Consider the following 17681-nt stretch of genomic DNA (forward strand, 5'->3'; position numbering starts at 1 on the left):
CATTAAAATATATTGTAAAAAGCTGCAGTCCCAGCATGGATCCCTGCGCTCCCCCACTGGTCACTGCCTGCCATTCCGAAATGGAGCCGTTTATCACTACCCTTTGTTTCCTATCAGCCAACCAATTTTCAATCCAATCTTGTACTTTGCCCCTAATACCATTCGCCCTAACTTTGCTCACTAACCTCCTATGTGGGACTATATCAAAAGCTTTCTGAAAGTCCAGGTACACTACATCTACTGGATCTCCCTCATCCATTTTCAGAGTTACATCCTCAAATAATTCTAGAAGATTAGTCAAGCATGATTTCCCCTTCATAAATCCATGCTGACTTTGACCTATCCTGTTACAACTATCCAAATGTGACGTAATTTCATTCTTTATAATAGACTCCAGCATCTTTCCCACCACTGAGGTCAGACTGACTGGTCTATAATTTCCTGCTTTCTCTCTCCCACCTTTCTTAAAACGTGGTATTACATTAGCCACTCTCCAATCCGCAGGAACTGACCCCGAATCTATCGAACTCTGGAAAATAATCACCAACGCATCCACGATTTCCCGAGCCACCTCCTTCAGTACTCTGGGATGTAGACCATCAGGCCCCGGGGACTTATCAACCTTCAGACCTAACAGTCTCTCCAACATCAAATCCTGGCAAATATAAATTCCCTTAAGTTCAGGTCCTTCAGCCACTGTTACCTCAGTGAGATTGCTTGTGTCTTCCCCAGTGAACACTGATCTGAAGTACCCATTTAATTCTTCTACCATTTCTTTGTTCCCCGTAATGTATTCCCCTGTTTCTGTATTCAAGGGCCCAATTTTAGTCCTAACCATTTTTTTTGCCTTGCATATAAATAAAAAAGCTTTTACTATTCTCCTTTGTTAACATCCCTCGTCAGCCACGGCCACCCATGCCTCCTCCTGGGATCTTTCTTCCTTTTTGTAATGAACTGACTCTACAACTTCTCCATTATACACAGAAATATCCGCCATTGTTCCTCCACGGTCATCTCTGCTAATGTATTGCACCATTGAACTTTGGCCAGCTCCTCCCTCATAGCTCCATAGTTCCCTTTATTCAACAGAAATACTGTCACTTCTGACTGTACCCTCTCCCTCTCAAACATTTACAGAGCTTTCCGACAGACAGCACAGAAACATCAGGAATGGAGTAGGCCATGCAGCACATTGAGCCTACCTCATTGTTGTTCATGTTCAAACATCTCCACAATGCACTTATCCCACACAATGAAAAAATCCGTTAATATGATTAACCTTGGGAAGCTATAAAATAGGAAGTGCAGTCGTCCCTTTGGTCCATCGAGTTTGCTACCCAATTCAATATAATGATGGCTTGCCCTTTATTTCCACACCGTTCTCCTGCTCTCCCACCATTCCTTTACTGTCTCTAAATCCTTATTTATATTCAGTGTCTTGGCTTCCAGGTTCGAGTGCATTCCCCAGGTTCATCAGTCGCTGAGTGCAGACATTTATTCTCATCTCATTGCAGAATGGCCTGTCTGTACCTAATACTGTGGACCCTTGTTTTAGACACCACAGCCAGGGGAATTATCATCCCCGCTTCCAATCTGTCTCACCCTGTTAGAGCTTTATATATCTCACTGAGATCTCCACCCATTTTCCTCATCCCCATGGAATACAGACTCAGTCGCCCCAAACCCTGCTCCCACAACAAGTTTGTCAACCGAGAGATCAGTAAGATCATCCTTCACTGCTCTCCCTCAATGTCAGGTTTGTCCTTTATGAGATACAGAGACCAAACCTGCACACAATACTGGACAGTGTTTGAGATGGGGAGTCACCAAGGCCCGGTATAACTGCAGTAAGACACGCTTACTCCTGGATTCAAATCCCCTTCGAATGAAGGTCAGCACACCATTGATCTTCCTAACTGCTTTCTTTCCTGCAATATTGCTTTCAGTGTACAGGGCGATGCAGATCCATTCCCCGTATTGAGTTCTGAGTTCAGACCTCACTGCGCTGCAGGGACCTCAGAGGCTGCGCGGAAGGAAACAACAAACAGGAGCAAGCGTCCCTTTGTAGATTAACATGTTTCAAACAATCCCTTTTCAAACTATAGGCTTCCAGTCTATTGTTCCCACCAAAGGGCACACCGCCACTTCTACCTACCTTGCTCTGCATCTGCCACGTATTTGTCCATTCACTCCACTGGTCTTAGTCACCTTGAAGCTTTTTTACATCCTCATCACCCACACACAATCCAATATCTTTTAGTTCTGTCAGCAGGTTGGGATATATTGTATTTGATTCCTGCAACCTAATGTTTAATGAGTATTGTGAACAGTTGGGGCCTGAATACTGATCTCTATGATATCCCAGAAACCTTCCACTTTATTTTATTTAAAAATAATATTTATTTCCTGAATCTGGGTGTGACTGGCTGGGCCAGCATTTGTTGCCTGTCCCTGGTTGCCCATTGAGAAGGTGGTGGTGAGCTGCCTTGTTGAACCGCTGCAGTACACTGTGGATTCAGTGACAGTAACACTGAATGCCAAGCAGCAGTGGTTACATTGTATTTTAGTGATGATGGTCACCGTGTGGCATTTGTGTGGCGTGAATATTACTTGCCACTTGTCAGCCTGGATACTGTCCAGATCTTGTCGCATTTGGACATGGACTGCTTCAGTATCTGAGGAGCAACAAACATTGCTGAACATTGTACAATCATTAGCGAACATCCCCACTTCTGACTTTAAAATGGAGGGAAGGCCATTGATGAAGAAGCCCTGAGGATGTATGGGCCTAGGCCACTGCCTGAGCAACTCCTACAGACTGGTCCTGGAGCTGAGTTGACTGGCCTTTATCAACAATGACCATCTTCCTACATGTCAGGTATGATTCTAACCAGCGGGGAGTTTGCCCTGATACCCATTGATTCCAGTTTTGCTCAGGCCCCTTGATAACACACTTGGTCGAAGGCAGCCTTGTTTTAAAGGACTGTCACTCTCACCCCACCTCTGGAATTCAGTTCTTTTGTCCATGTTTGAACCAAGGTAATGAGTCAGGAGCTGAGTGGCCCTGGTGGAGCCCAAACCGGGCGTCATTGACCCGGTTATTGATGAGCAGGTGCTGCTTGAAAGCACTGAGACCTTCCACCACTTTACTGATGATCGAGAGGAGACTGATGGGGTGGCAATTGGCCGGATTGGATTGGTTCTGCTTTTTATGCATAGGAGATACTTGGGGTAATTTTCCACGTAATCGGGGAAATGTAATTGTTGTAACGGTATTGGAGCAGCTTAGCTAGGGCAGTGACAAGGTCTGGAGAACAACTTTTCAGTGCTATTGCCAGCCTGTTGTCAGGGTATGTACCCTCTGGGGTATCCAGAGTCTCCAACTGAAGTGGGATGTCGCGTGGACTGAACAAAATTGGCTGATGACTGGTAACTGAATTGCTGAGGACCACTGGAGGAGGCCAAGACTGAAGATTATTGCAAACGCATGAACGCTATCTTTTCCACTGAAGTGCTGGGCTCTTCCATCATTAAGGATGGGGATACTTGTGGAATCTCCTCCTCCAATGACGTGTTTAATTGTCCATAACTATTCTCAACTAGAAGTGGAAGGACTGCAGAGCTGAGATCTGATCCTTTGCTTGTGGGATCACTTAGCTCTGTCTATCACTTACTGCTTATGCTGTTTGGCACACAGATAGTCATGGCTGGTGGCTTCACCAGGCAGACACCTCATTTTCAGGTATTCCCAGTGCTGCTTCTGCCATCCTGCACACTCCATTGAACCAAGGTTGATCCTCTGGCTTGATGGTAATTGTTGTGAGGGGGATATGCCAGGCCATGTGGTTGTGCTGGAGTACAATTCTGCTGCTATTGATGACCCACAATACCTTATAGAAACCCAGACTTGAGCTGCTAGATCTGTTCGAAGTCTGTCCCATTTAGCACCGTGATAGTAGCACCCAAAATTGTGGAGGTTATTCTTAATGTGCAGGTGTGACTTTATCTCCACAATGACTATGCGGTGGTCACTCTTACCCGATACTGTCATGGACAGATACTTCTGCAGCTGGCAGATTAGTAAGGCTGTGGTCAAATATGGCTCTTCCCTCTTGTTAGTTCCTTCCCCACCTGCCGCAGACCGAGTCGAGAAGTTATATCCTTTCGGACCCAACCAGCTCAATCAGTAATGCTGCTGCTGAACCACTCTTTTTGTGGACATTGACGTCCCTAACCCAGAGTACATTTTGTGCCTTTGCCACCCTCAGTGCTTCCTCCAAGTGTTGGTCAGCTTGGAGGAGTACTGACTCATCAGATGAGAGGCTGGTACATGGTAATCAGCAGGAGGCTTCATTTCCCATGTGTAAACTAACGCCATGAGACTTCGTGGGTTACAGAGTCACTGTTGAGGACTCCCAGAGCAATTCCCTTCCAACTGTATCCCACTGTGCCACCACTTCTGCTTTGTCTGTCCTGCTGGTGAGAGAGGAGATATCCGGGGAAGGTGATGGGGTGTCTGGGACATGGTCATACTCACAGAATCATACCTTACAGACAATGTCAGGCTGTTCCTTCACGAGTCTATTTATTTCTATTCACTGTTTCCTGCCAGCTGTTCCATTCTAGAAGCATGGCCATATATTCACTCGAATCCACTGAAATTTGATTTTGCAAACTAGGCTGGGAGCTTTACCAAAATCTTCCTGAAAATCCACATGTTTAACATCCATTTCTTCTCTTTCCTTTGTTTCCCAGTCTGTTTCTCAAACATAATTCCCATTTTATAAATCGATGTTAGTATTGTCTCTGGCCATTACTTTCAGCCCAATAATTTCTCCCAAATCATTTACTTACTATGTTTTATGTTCCATGTACTATTTCGTTTTCCATACCAGACTTGGTTTTCCTGGTATTGTCAGAAAGTTCTGTGAAGACAGAACTGAATTTGTGGATTCATAGTTTTGCCATTTCCCTGTTTCGCATTCTCCATTCTCTGGTTTCAAACTAGAAGGAACCCGCACTGTTTTTCATACTTCTCACATTGACATAATTTGACAAGCTATAACAGTTCACTCTTATAACCTTTGTGAACATTATCTTCAGAAACCTATCAATTCCTGTCTTAAGCTGCTCAGCTCCACATCATACACGCACAGGAGCATAGTCTCTGTACCAATAGAAATACAGCACGATCTATATTAGTCCCACTTTCCAACACCAGTCACATAGTCTGGAATGTTATGACACTTCCAAGTGCTTGTCCAAGTACACTTAACGGTTGAGACGTTAGCTGTGATAGCTCCCCTCTCAGGAAGTACATTCAAGACCTCAACATCCTCTGGGTGAATAAAAAGTAATCTTTAAATCCTCTCTGAACGTCAAACCCTTCACTTCAAGGTGTGCTCCCTTGTTCTTGACCCTCCGTCTAAAAGGAACAGCGACTGTCTATCTTCCCTGTCCATGCCCGTTGTAAACTTATCCTCCTGAATCACGGACCACTCTATCTCCTCTGCTCCAACCTAAACAACCTGAGCTTATTCAGCCTCTCTCCATAGCTGATATGCTCCATCCCAGGGAACATCCTGGTGAATCTCCTCTGCAACCACTCCAGTACAATCACATCCTTCCTGTAATGAGGCTCCCAGAACGACATACAGTACTCCATCATGGACTAAACTAAGCCCTATATAGCACTTATAATCTACTCCCTGATTAATAAATGCTCCACCCAAGGTTCAATTCTTAACTAGTCCATTACCCTGTTCAGTCACATTCAGGGATGTGTGGAGAAACACCCTGTGAGCTTCCTAGTGTGCGGCCACCTTCCAAAGTACATCACCTCATATTTATCAGGATCACATTCCATCTGCCATTGATCTGCCCATCTGATCCTTCCACTTGTATTTTCCTGTAAAATCAGAACTTCCTCCTCACTGCCAACCACCCGGTCAATCTTTGTGTCAAACACAAACTTATTTATCACAACTCCCACCCCTCCACCCACTCCCCCTCCAGATTCACATCTAATTTCCCATGTGGAATTTTGTCAAAGGCATTGCATCAAAACTAAATAAACGACCTCCTCAAACTAATTCAATCAAATTCATTAGGTGTGACTTCACTCTGATAAAGTCATGATGATTATCCTTGATCAAAACTTGCGACTCTGATTGGAGTTCGATTTTCTCCTTCTCTATTTTCTCTAGTAGTTTCCCGAACAGTGATCTAATACTCTCTCGTCCATAGTTACCTTGGCAAATCTCTACCACCCTTACTGTGAATTGGAATCATATTAGCTGTTCTCAAGTCCTCTTGTACCTCCCCATGGTTAGATTCCAATTAAAATTTCCTCCCTTGACTCCAACAGTATCCAGACCTGCAGATTGGTCCAATTTTATACCAGACATAGCCTCAAACCCCTGCTCGTATTTTACATCAATCTCTTCAAGAGCTTTCCAGTCCATCTTCTCGAAAAGTGTACCTGCATCCTTCTTCTCCCAAGTAAAACAGCTGTGATGTTTACATGTAACAATCTATCAATGTTCTCCGGGTTGACGCACAGATTGCCCCTTTGGTTTCTAATGGACACTGTTTGCTGTTTGCTGATTATTTTGTTATATTTGTCCGTGTAGAATACCGTGGGATTCTCCCTAATCTGGCCTACTTGCACTTCTCCATGTCCCTCTGTTATTCAGTCCCCTCGATGTTTCGAAGTTTCTAAGTTTCACTACAATCACCTATCATCTTTTGAAACTCGAGATCACAGCCTGAGTTTCCCCATCAGACAATCTTGCCATTTTATAGATTAGTCTGGAAAATACCTTTTGCAGTTCCTCTGTAGTCAGTATATTCTATCTTCGATTGGGACTCCAAACAGTACACAATACTCTAAGTTTAGTCTCAGCAACACTATATGCAGCTGGTGCATGACATCTTCTATATTCCAATTACATTCTCATGAATGTAAACCTAATTTTTCGTTTCCTATTTGCATGCGTTCTTCCCAATTCCTTTCACTTTAACTTTTCTTATGATGTAAATGTGAGTGTTCTTAAAAAAAAATCCTCCTGAAGATCCAACGATACGTTATCCATTCGCTCCTCGTTGCCTATGTCCACAAGAATCATCTTCAGACCATTCCAAAAAAGTTTGCCACATATGGTTTCCGTTTCCTCGATGCATTATCATCCTCCCCAGTTTTCCTATTACCTTCGATATATCCAGTAACACGTTCTTTGTAATTCAGCCCAAGAGACACCCGACCGTGGACTACAAGTTAACTGATCTATAGTTCACCATTCTCCATCTTCATCCTTTCTTAAACTGTTGGATAATATTTATAACTTCTGCCATATCCAGATTGACTAAATATCTTTCCGGAATGTATTGGAAAATCTGAGATGTAATCAATACGTCTATTGCTGCTTCCTCTGAAATTCTTGTATGAAGTACATCTGATCTGTCAGATTTATAAATACTCAATCCAGCTTTCTTTTAAAACATGACCTCAACACTTATAAGAATGGTCTTAGACTTTACTTACACAAGTTCCATGGTCACTTGGTATTTATGGAAGAATTTCTGGATATTCTGCCTTGAAGATAGACACAAAGAAACTGTTTCTTTCCCCTGTGCTTTCTCTGTTCTCTACAATAAATTACCCTGTCTGTACACCTACTGTTCCACATTTCACCTTGTTTATACTTTTGTTTCATACACTGATGTACGTTTTATTTAGCAGGCTTTATGTTTTTTTTGGCAGTTTTTATGTTTTTCTTTAGCAGTCATTATGGTTTTTTTTGTTTGCATGCTGTTTTGCTTTTTGATTTCCTTCTCATTTTCTTGGTCATCCGTTGCTGGGTCCTACATTTCTCTGAATCCACAGGCTTACTACAACACTTGGCATTTTTCTAAGCTGCTTCCTTTGACCTAATAGGTAGTTAAAGATGAGGCTGAAAGGTTTAGGTCGGAGAGGAGGGTGGACCAGATTGATGGGAAGGAAGACGAACACATACGAACGTTCAAAAGGGGGGAGTGTTCTGAGTTGGAATATTGGACTGGGATAAGGTGGAGTTACGGGAAATAGGGAACCTGGTGAAATCTACATTAATCCTCTGTGGTTGGAGGGACCCAAGGCAGAAGAGGAACCTTTGTTCATCCATTCTTCGGGTGGTTAGGGTTTGGTGATGGAAGAGGCCCAGGACTCTCATGTCCTTGCCAGAGTGGAAAGGAGAGTTCAAGTGTTTAGCCACAAGGTGGTGGTGTTGGTCAATGTGGCTGTTCCAGCGATGTTCTCTGAAATGATCCATGTATGTCTCGCCCATGTAGAGAAGACCACACTGAGTTTAAAGGATGCAGTAGATGAGGCGTTCTGTCTCCCTTCATCACCTATCACTTTAAACACCACCTAGCTACCTGCCTCCTGCCACACCCCCTTCTCATTTATCTCTCAGCCCCCTTGACCCAGAAGCCTCATTCCTGATAATGGGTTGTGCCCGAAACGACAATGCTCCTGCTCCTAGTACGCTGACTGACTGTGCTTTTCCAGCGCCACTGATCTCCAGCAGCTGGAGTGCCCACTCTCTCCTCACACCTTCAGGGCTTGCATGATTCAGATTTATAACGGTTACTTCAAATAAAATAAACACTATCGTGAACTCAAACAGCATAAAAGAAAACCAATGCATTGTGGTCACTGTTCCCAAAAGGTCCTCTACAGCAAAGTTTTCAATTAGCTTTTCTGATCATCCAACATTAATTTCTAAATAACCTGATCTCTAGCTCCGTGCTCGACAAAATGTTAATGCCAGCTATCTAACACATGTTCATGAAATCCATTTTTCCCAGCATTAGCATTCAGTTGGGTTAACACAGTTTAGATATAATGTAAACAGGACATTATTACTGCAGTACCCACAAATGTGTATATCTCATTTTCCTGTTTTATAACATGACCAGCATTTGTATTGCAGCTTTAACTTTGATATATAACTTTCATCAATGTTTGCTCCTCCTTGCTGTTTTTACGCTCCACATTACAAGATTCTGTAGAATCTGAGCAACGTGCTTTGGGGAGATTAATGTTAGAGATCATCTTGCCACATCATTTATGATCTTCTTAAGCACCATTGTGACATTTTCTCCAGATTTCCCGTTATGTTAGTGGAGTAGCGAAGGACAATGATCGTTCAACAATGCTCTGTATTTCCTCCAGAGAGCTGAGACAGCTCTAACCTGGGTGTGAACCTTACAGCAGGGTGGTAAAGTGTTGGGCTGCTGTACAGGATCTTAGTGAGATCATGTCTGGAGTAGTGTGTACAGATTTAATGTCTTCAATGAAGAAAGGATATTGTTATATTGGAAGCAGCTCAGAGATTGTCCCCTCAACTGATTCCTGTAATGAAGGTGCGAGCTTATAACGAAAGTAAGATCAGGTTGATCCAATAGCCGTTGGAGTTTACAAAAATGAAAGAAGATCTTATTTCAAATAGATGACAGGCAGGAGTCAACAGCTGAAGAGAATTACACAGATAATGAAGGAATCCATTCCGTTCTTCAGCCTGTTACACACGAACAACAGAAGGATATTCAGGCCTTGACCCTGTTACACCAGAAGAGGATGAGGCTGTTCAGCCCCTCGAGCCCGATGTATATTTATAGGAGGAGGCCAATCAGCCCCTTGAATCTATAACACTGGACCCAGAGTAGGCCATGCTGCACCAGTATCCAATTACACAGCAACATGATCAGTCCATTCAGCCTGCTCAAGTCCGTAAAATAGGAACTGAAAGCGGTCACACAGTGACTGGAGTTGTGTTACACTGGGATAACAGGAGGCCATTCAGACCCACCGACTCTGTTGCAAGAAAATTGGATAAGGATAAAAACTATCTGAGACTTCTTTTATGAGAAAGTTGGAGGTAATTCAGACACGTGTCTGTTGTATGGGAACAAGAGAAGACCAATCGCTCCCTTGGTCCCATCTCTGGGATACATGAGGAGACCGTTCAGTATCTCCACCGATTATGGAGAAATATGAGAAGACCCATGAGCCCCTCAAAATGTTACACAGCAACGGGAAGATTCCATAATTCCCCACCCCTCTAACGCATCAACAGGAGGAGGTCATTCTGGCCTTGGAGATGACAACACGGGAACACCAGAAAGACTTAATCCCATCGATTTTGTACACCAGCAGGATGATGAGTCCAGTCAGCCACACATACCGCTTATGCAGCAATTGGAACACATCTCTTAAAACTTTTGCCCATCAAACAGGAATTCAAATAAAACATGAAGGTTTTAGAAAGGGAAGAACTTATAATAACTGCATACATTAGGGAGTAAAATGTAAAAATAAAGTATTGTAATTTTAGGCCAATTATTGGAATCCATTGTTGAGGACATTTGCAAACGTAGACCACAATCCATCGGACTCAACATGGTTTTACAAAAGATAAACCATGATTGAAGTGTTTTCTTGAGTTATTTCAAGATGTGACAAACAAGGTGGATAGTGGGAATCCTGGAGATGGAATATATCTGGTCTTCGTGAAGGAGTCAGATATGTCCCTTCTCCAAAGAGTGAGTGGTAAGATCAGACAGCATCAGTTTAGGAGTAATTTATTGGTTTGGATGGAGGATTGGTTAACTAACAAAATGCAGTCAGATGAATTATATGTATCATTTTTTATTGGAAAATGGAATTTGTTGGGTGCCATAGATTTCAGTTCTCATGCCTCAACCATTTGGGATCAATATTATTACTCGGTTGACGGGATAGAAAATACTATAGCTACATTTTCAGATGGCCCTAACATTGGTGGGAAATTACTTCGGAATTATGATGCAAGAGATTTAAAAACTATATGAATAGATTGGGTGAATGGGCAAACATTTGGCAATGAAAATTAAAGTGGATAAATATGGGGTTATTCAAGTTGGCCAGCCTAATAAAAAGGCAAATGATTATCGAAATGGAGAGAAACTTCAAAGTGTTTAAGTGCAGAGGGATCTGGGTGCCTGCTTGCATATCACAGAAAACCTGCTTGTGGGTACTTCAAATACTGAGAAATGCAAGCATAACTTCATCGTTTATTTGTAAAAGGATAGAGTAGAAAGATAGGGAGTGTTGGTGTAACTATGCAAGGCATTAGTGAGGCTGTAACTGGAGTACAGTTTGGGTGTCCTGCAGAATGTGGTATTTCCATTGGAGGCAATTCAGAAGAGCTTCATTAGAATGATTCTATATTTGAAGTGTTTGTCTTATGAAGAGAAATTGAGCAGTTCAGGCCTATAGTCTCGATTTTATAAGAACGATGGGAGAGCTCATTGAGGTTTGTAAGATGTGAAATATAATTGAAAGTGTAGATGTCGAGTGGATATTATTTTCATCAGCCGCAATCTCCAACAAGAGACTAAAGTTTGACGATCGAGAGTTAGCAGGGATGTGGAACAGAGGTGGCGATGAGATCAGCCATGATTGTATTCCATGGCGGAGCAGATTCGAGGGGTTGGATTCCTGACTGATTCTCCTCGTTCATATTCAGCTTTTCCACTGTGTTACACAGTAATGGGAGAGGACTGTGTATCAAACAGTAAGCAGGTACTCCGGATAATTCAGTCTTCATCAGTGTGACTCACCAGTGGAGTCACACCATGACCAGTGCTGGGTCCTCCGCTCTTTCCAATCTATATCAATGATCAGGAGGATGGAACAGATAGAGAGATACTGAGTTTGGTCATGTTGCTGTGATAAGCTAGAGATTAAATTGTGAAGAGAGGTAAAGGCAATGGATAATAATTTGGCGGGTGCAATATAACATGATATAATCTGTCATTTCATTTACAGGAATAATGGAAGGCAGTATGTTACTGAAATGGAGAGAGTTTACAGGGATTAATGATACTGTGTACTGGGGGGGTTCACTCAGCCCCGTTCAGACATGGGAGGTTTTGCTCCATCCCTGATCGTCTGCTCCGTCACACTCCAAGTGACCCCATTGCTCTCCGTACACATGGAATGTTTGGAAGTGTTTGGTTGGTGATGGGGATGCTGTTTTCAAACATGTATTAAGGGGACGGCCTTTATCCAAGATACATTCATTCCTTTCTACATGGAGACCCGAAGACGATGGGAATGCTGTCTGCTTGTGAATGAAGGAACTGTGGCTGCAGTCAGGACAGAGGTATTCACCAACATAGTGTACTGTGCATGGACACACGGTAACATTAACAGAGAGAGCTCCTTCAGTTCCTCTACCTCTCCCCATTAACATGGATACTCTGCAGATGCCATGTACACCATCGGGAATCCCATTATATTGAATATACCCGGCAGCTCTCTGCTGTGGGGGAAACGATGTATATACCTCATCCACTATATATATCCTCCATCACCGAATGGTTACATTGATGGCAACATACTGGGAGATGATGGCTATGTCACCCAGTCCTGTTTGGAAAGTTCCAGAACATCGAAGCTGAATGAAACTGTGACCCGAACAGCCACTGGCAGCACCGTCCTTTCCCCTGGGGTGAAGCTGCAGGACGCGTTAAAGGAGGTGACACTGCTCTCTGACCAGCTCCTTGTTTAATCAGTGTCCCCTCACACTCTGCTCCTGGATTAAGTGTAGCTTGCGAGGCTGTTAATGGAAAACTCGGGTGGGTCCAACAGATCCCTTTCCACACATACACTAACTCTGTGTTTTCAGAGTTTCTCCGCTCTGTAACCTTTACTCCATTTGTTGCTCATGTTACAGAACCAGATGCTGTAACTACAGTCCCCAGGCTCCACCCAAAGATGGGTCAGTAAATCCTCATGTCTCCCTGAATGTCTCAGGCAGCTCACAGCACAACCTCCAGAAAACCATCCCCAACCCCTCCACTACATTTTCAATAAGAGTCAGTCAGAAACTCCTCATCTATAAGTGTTGTGGACCAGACCATATCCCTGCAAAATATTTTAAGAAGGTCGCTTAGACCCAAACCTTTCCTTATTTTAAAAATAGATGTGAAGTTTGCATTCCGGATATGTTGTGACTGGTCAAACCACTCGACATTAAGCAAAATATAATCTATTCAAATGCTTTAGTTAAAGTACAATTAAGGAAAAGAACATTTTGAAATAGCTTATATGTTTGAACACTTACACAAACAATAGATACCGTACCTTCTTGGTATACACTCCTTGGCACAAAGATATATTCAAATACAGATCCTTACATGCAGTTTTCCAATCGAAGAGATATCAACATCAACAGAGATCTCAGAGAGAAAAGCAGCTGGAGATCATGTATTGAACCTTCCAACCCTTTCCGGGATCCCCAACTGCTTCTGAATGCTGCAGCTAAAAGCAAACCGAGGACACCTGGTCTGGGAGAGCTGGCCGCTGCCCTTCCATTGTTACCAATGTTTTAATAAAACCTAAAGGCTTTCTCAATTATTTACTTAAACTGTTTTCAGACAGCAGTTCTGCACCTCTGTCTTTATAACCTCTCTTCAAAAAAAAATCCCAAGATAAAATAACATTTTTATAGTGATAGTGTACTCACAACTCCACCTTTAATAAAATGATCCATCAATGTACAAAAAAGGATTCATTTTAGACGTCCTAAACTTCCTCTCTGAGTAGACTGGCGGGAATGGCGGGATTACCTTACACTGAAAGACTGAAGTGACTGGGCTTGTATACCCTTGAGTTTAGAAGACTAAGAGGGGATTTGATTGAGACATATAAGATTATGAAAGGATTGGACACTCTGGCAGCAGGAAACATGTTTCTGCTGATGGGTGAGTGCTGAACCAGAGGACACAGCTTACAAATACGGGGTAGACCATTTAGGACAGAGATGAGGAGAAACGTCTTCACCCAGAGAGTGGTGGCTGTGTGGAATGCTCTGCCCCAGCGGGCAGTGGAGGCCCAGTCTCTGGATTCATTTAAGAAAGAGTTGGATAGAGCTCTCAAAGATAGTGGAGTCAAGGGTTATGGAGATAAGGCAGGAAGAGGATACTGATTAGGAATGATCAGCCATGATCATATTGAATGGTGGTGCAGGCTCGAAGGGCAGAATGGCCTACTCCTGCACCTATTGTCTATTGTCTATTGACTGCAATGCATATATATTACATTGACGCTGAGCATACAAATGTTCACAACGAGATTCAATTTCAGTCATTTTACTCCTGCCACAGAATGCTTTTGTCTTTCTTCACTCAAGTTTCCACAACGTGTCAAAACTTAGGTTTTCTAACCTTGTCACATGTATAATTTCTTATTGAATGGCGGAAATAATAAGCTCAGTCGATACAGACTGGTATTTTTCTCCCAAAACTTCTCCAAAAACTTTAGGGGGTCACGATCAGTGAAAACGATTTGTCTCATGTATGTTATTCGCAATTTAATTGCTGAAACATTGTAAGGCCAACACCAAGCTCAAGGCCTCCTTCTCCATTGTGGAATAAATCTGTTGATGTTTCCATTAGACACTGCAATCACACGTTACATAACGGGGCACTTCTCATCTCTCCAATAGTCCTTCTGAATAACATAGCTCCTCATGTCTCAGCATAAAAGAATTACATCCTTCTTTACCTCTTAATGCTGTAACCTCTTTACCTGCTACTCCTGGCCTATGCCAGTAAACCTTACTCTCACAGGGATATGTTCGAAGAAAATCTCACACATTCTTCTCAATCTCTCACAGAAACCAAACTGATTTCTGAACTCAATCATCATCATCAGCCATTTTAGCTTCTAACCTTCCCATTGTTACTCTCTGCTCTTCCACATGAGTTCTCATGACTGCAGGAAGTAAATTGTTGAACTTCTCGAAAATAAGAATCTCTCTAAGGGTCATAGGTTTGCTATGTTTTAATACCCTTCCCCACCTTTCAAAATTTGTTTGATCCTTTCAAACTCAACGTGCGTTTAACCAGGCATGCTATTTTAGATTCCTGAAACACTGTCTGTCAACTTCTGGCACAAGCTCATATGCACTTCAAATGGCTTTATTTACCTCCTCATACTCAGCAGATACCTCCTCTGATAGGGATGCAAATGGCTATCAACTTTGTTTGAATCAACTAAATCCACATGTTCTCTGGCAACTGCATTTGTTTAGCCACTTTCTGAAATGCTATTAAAAAGGCTCCCTCCATCATTCTCATCAAATTTAGATAATACCTGGATGTATTTAAACAGATCCCCATCAGACCTTTGGCTATATAGGGTTGCTCATCCTCACTATCCTCCTTATCCAGCCGACTGTCTGCCTTCATCTCCACCTTCTATGTCAACTTTCCTCTCTAATTACTAACTTTTGAAGTTGAAATTCTCTGCTTTTCTTCTCTCTTTCGTCTTCATTTCATTTTCTTTTATTTCTACTTTTCATCATAATTCAAACTGTTTCAATTCCTTCTCATGTTCAAGGTGCCTCATTTGAAAAACAATTCCAGGCATTTCCAAAGATTCTGATGGTGGTTCCACCAAATGTAATTGCCGAGCTCTAGCTGTAATTATCTCTCATTTTCTCACAGACAAACACAATTCCAACTCCAGCTTGTCTGCCAATTCCTACAGCTTCCCTTCATTACCTTTTGCAAAACCCCTAACTTTACTTCTTCCACACCTAGAGAACTCTTAGTGACTGAAATTGTCTTTATACTCAAAACACTGTTTAAACCAACCGAATTCAACATCCAGAACCAAAGACACTGACAACTACATTACGGGAACTTTGAACCCAATAGCCTCCCAGTGCATACTCTCCAGTGTTTGCATGAGCTTATTCTGGATTCTCTCGTTTCCTCCCACAATCCAAAAGTGTGCATGTCAGGTGAATTGGCCATGCTAAATTGTTTGTAGTTTTCAGGGATGTGTGGGTTAGGTGTCTTAGTTGGGGCAAATGTGTAGTAATAGAGTAGCGGAATGGGTCTGGGTAGGTTACTCCTCGGAGGGTCGGTGTGGACTTGTTGGGTCAAATTGCCTGTTTGCATACTGTCGGGATTGTAATTGTAAACCCAATTTGGTATTATCGATTTAGAACCAGTTTGCAATAGACAAACCAGACTACCTCAAATTATTTTAAGGAGGGAGCTTGGATGCGAACCTTTTCTTATTTTAAGGGAAGATGTGAAGTGGGTGTTCCAGATGTGATGGTACTCGTCAAACCACTCACCATTAAGCAAAACACAATGATTTTAAACACTCTAATCAAAATCCATACACAATGAAGAAGAATTTAGACTAACTTAACTATTGGAAACCTTAACAGAATAATGGATACAGTACCTTCTACAAATGAACTTTCCAATATACTACAATCATTTAAACACACCCCTTGGCAAAAAGGAACATTCAAACGTGCATTCTTGCATACAGTTCTCCATTCCAGGAGGAAAGAGCATCAAGTGAGCTTCCAGAGAGAATAGCAGCTAGGGATAATTTACTAAAACTTACACCCGTTCTGGGACCCCAAGCACCTGGTGATTATTATTGCTACAGTGAAAAGAAACCTAGAAAGCCTGGTCTGTGTGAGCTGGCCATGGTTACTACTATTTATTAAAAACTTTAAAACCCCCGTAAGTTATTTACTTGAGCCGTTTTCAGTAGGAAGTTTGGCCTTTAAGACCTCTTACTAAAAATAAGGAGAAAATAACCTTTTATTTGAAAAGTGACAGCATTGTCAGGCAATTTAGATGCCTGGTCCTTCACTCAGCGGGCTTCCTCGTGTTACTGATCGCAAGGTCACCTGAGAGGGACAGCCACAGGTACACACCAAGTTACAAGGATGTATCGCATAACTTCTGTAACACCCTTGTCCATGAACCATCACATGGGACACACCGGGAAGTGAACAACAGCCTGGCACACGCCATTTCATTATTTCTGAGCTACACAATGCCAGCACTCGATACACCAGGGAGACAAAACCCAAGGCCAGGGAAAGATACAAAGGGACAGAGAGATTCACATTAAAGACAGAAATAGACAGTTAATTAACTGAAAAGATGTTGTGGAAATATGGGGGAAAAGACAGGGCAGTGGGACTAACTGCAGAAGTGAGATCTTCGTGAGTACAATTACAAGAATGAGAACATTGAATACAAGCATTGTCAGATCAACTGGAATGGTTTGTTACATCAAATTCTGAATCTGCTTCACAGAACACCACAAACAAACATAAACTGGGACAAGATGACAGCTCAGCATGGAGAGCTGTGCACACCATGCTAGTGTGTTGCTCAGTGAACTGCACTATCTGGAGAATATTGCAAACTTTACTAACATATGCTAACTATACTCGCATCAGATTACTGCCTATAATGGGAAGGTTTGCTCTCTCTCTGTGTTCATCAGATACTGAGAGAGTGTGCGCGATAGGCGTGATTGAATGCAAAACTCATTGTTTGAGAAGGAACATTCCAGTCTCATGTTGTCAGATTCTGATCTGTCCTCCCCCTCTCTCTGGATCTGCTGATCCCTGTCAGTGCTGTCGGTGATGCTCCCGTTCATGCTATGGGTTGACACATTGAACGGAGCCCATTTATCATGAAGAGATGGAAACCCTCCACTGGGATAATTAGAATCCATGGAGATTGGCATTAATCGCAGTCACTGAACATATAGGCTCAGTTAACCAATTTAATACATCACTTTTCATTTACTGGTTTTGGATGGA

Source organism: Chiloscyllium punctatum, chromosome 16, assembly GCF_047496795.1.
Source record: "Chiloscyllium punctatum isolate Juve2018m chromosome 16, sChiPun1.3, whole genome shotgun sequence".
In the NCBI taxonomy this organism is placed as follows: Eukaryota; Metazoa; Chordata; class Chondrichthyes; order Orectolobiformes; family Hemiscylliidae; genus Chiloscyllium; species Chiloscyllium punctatum.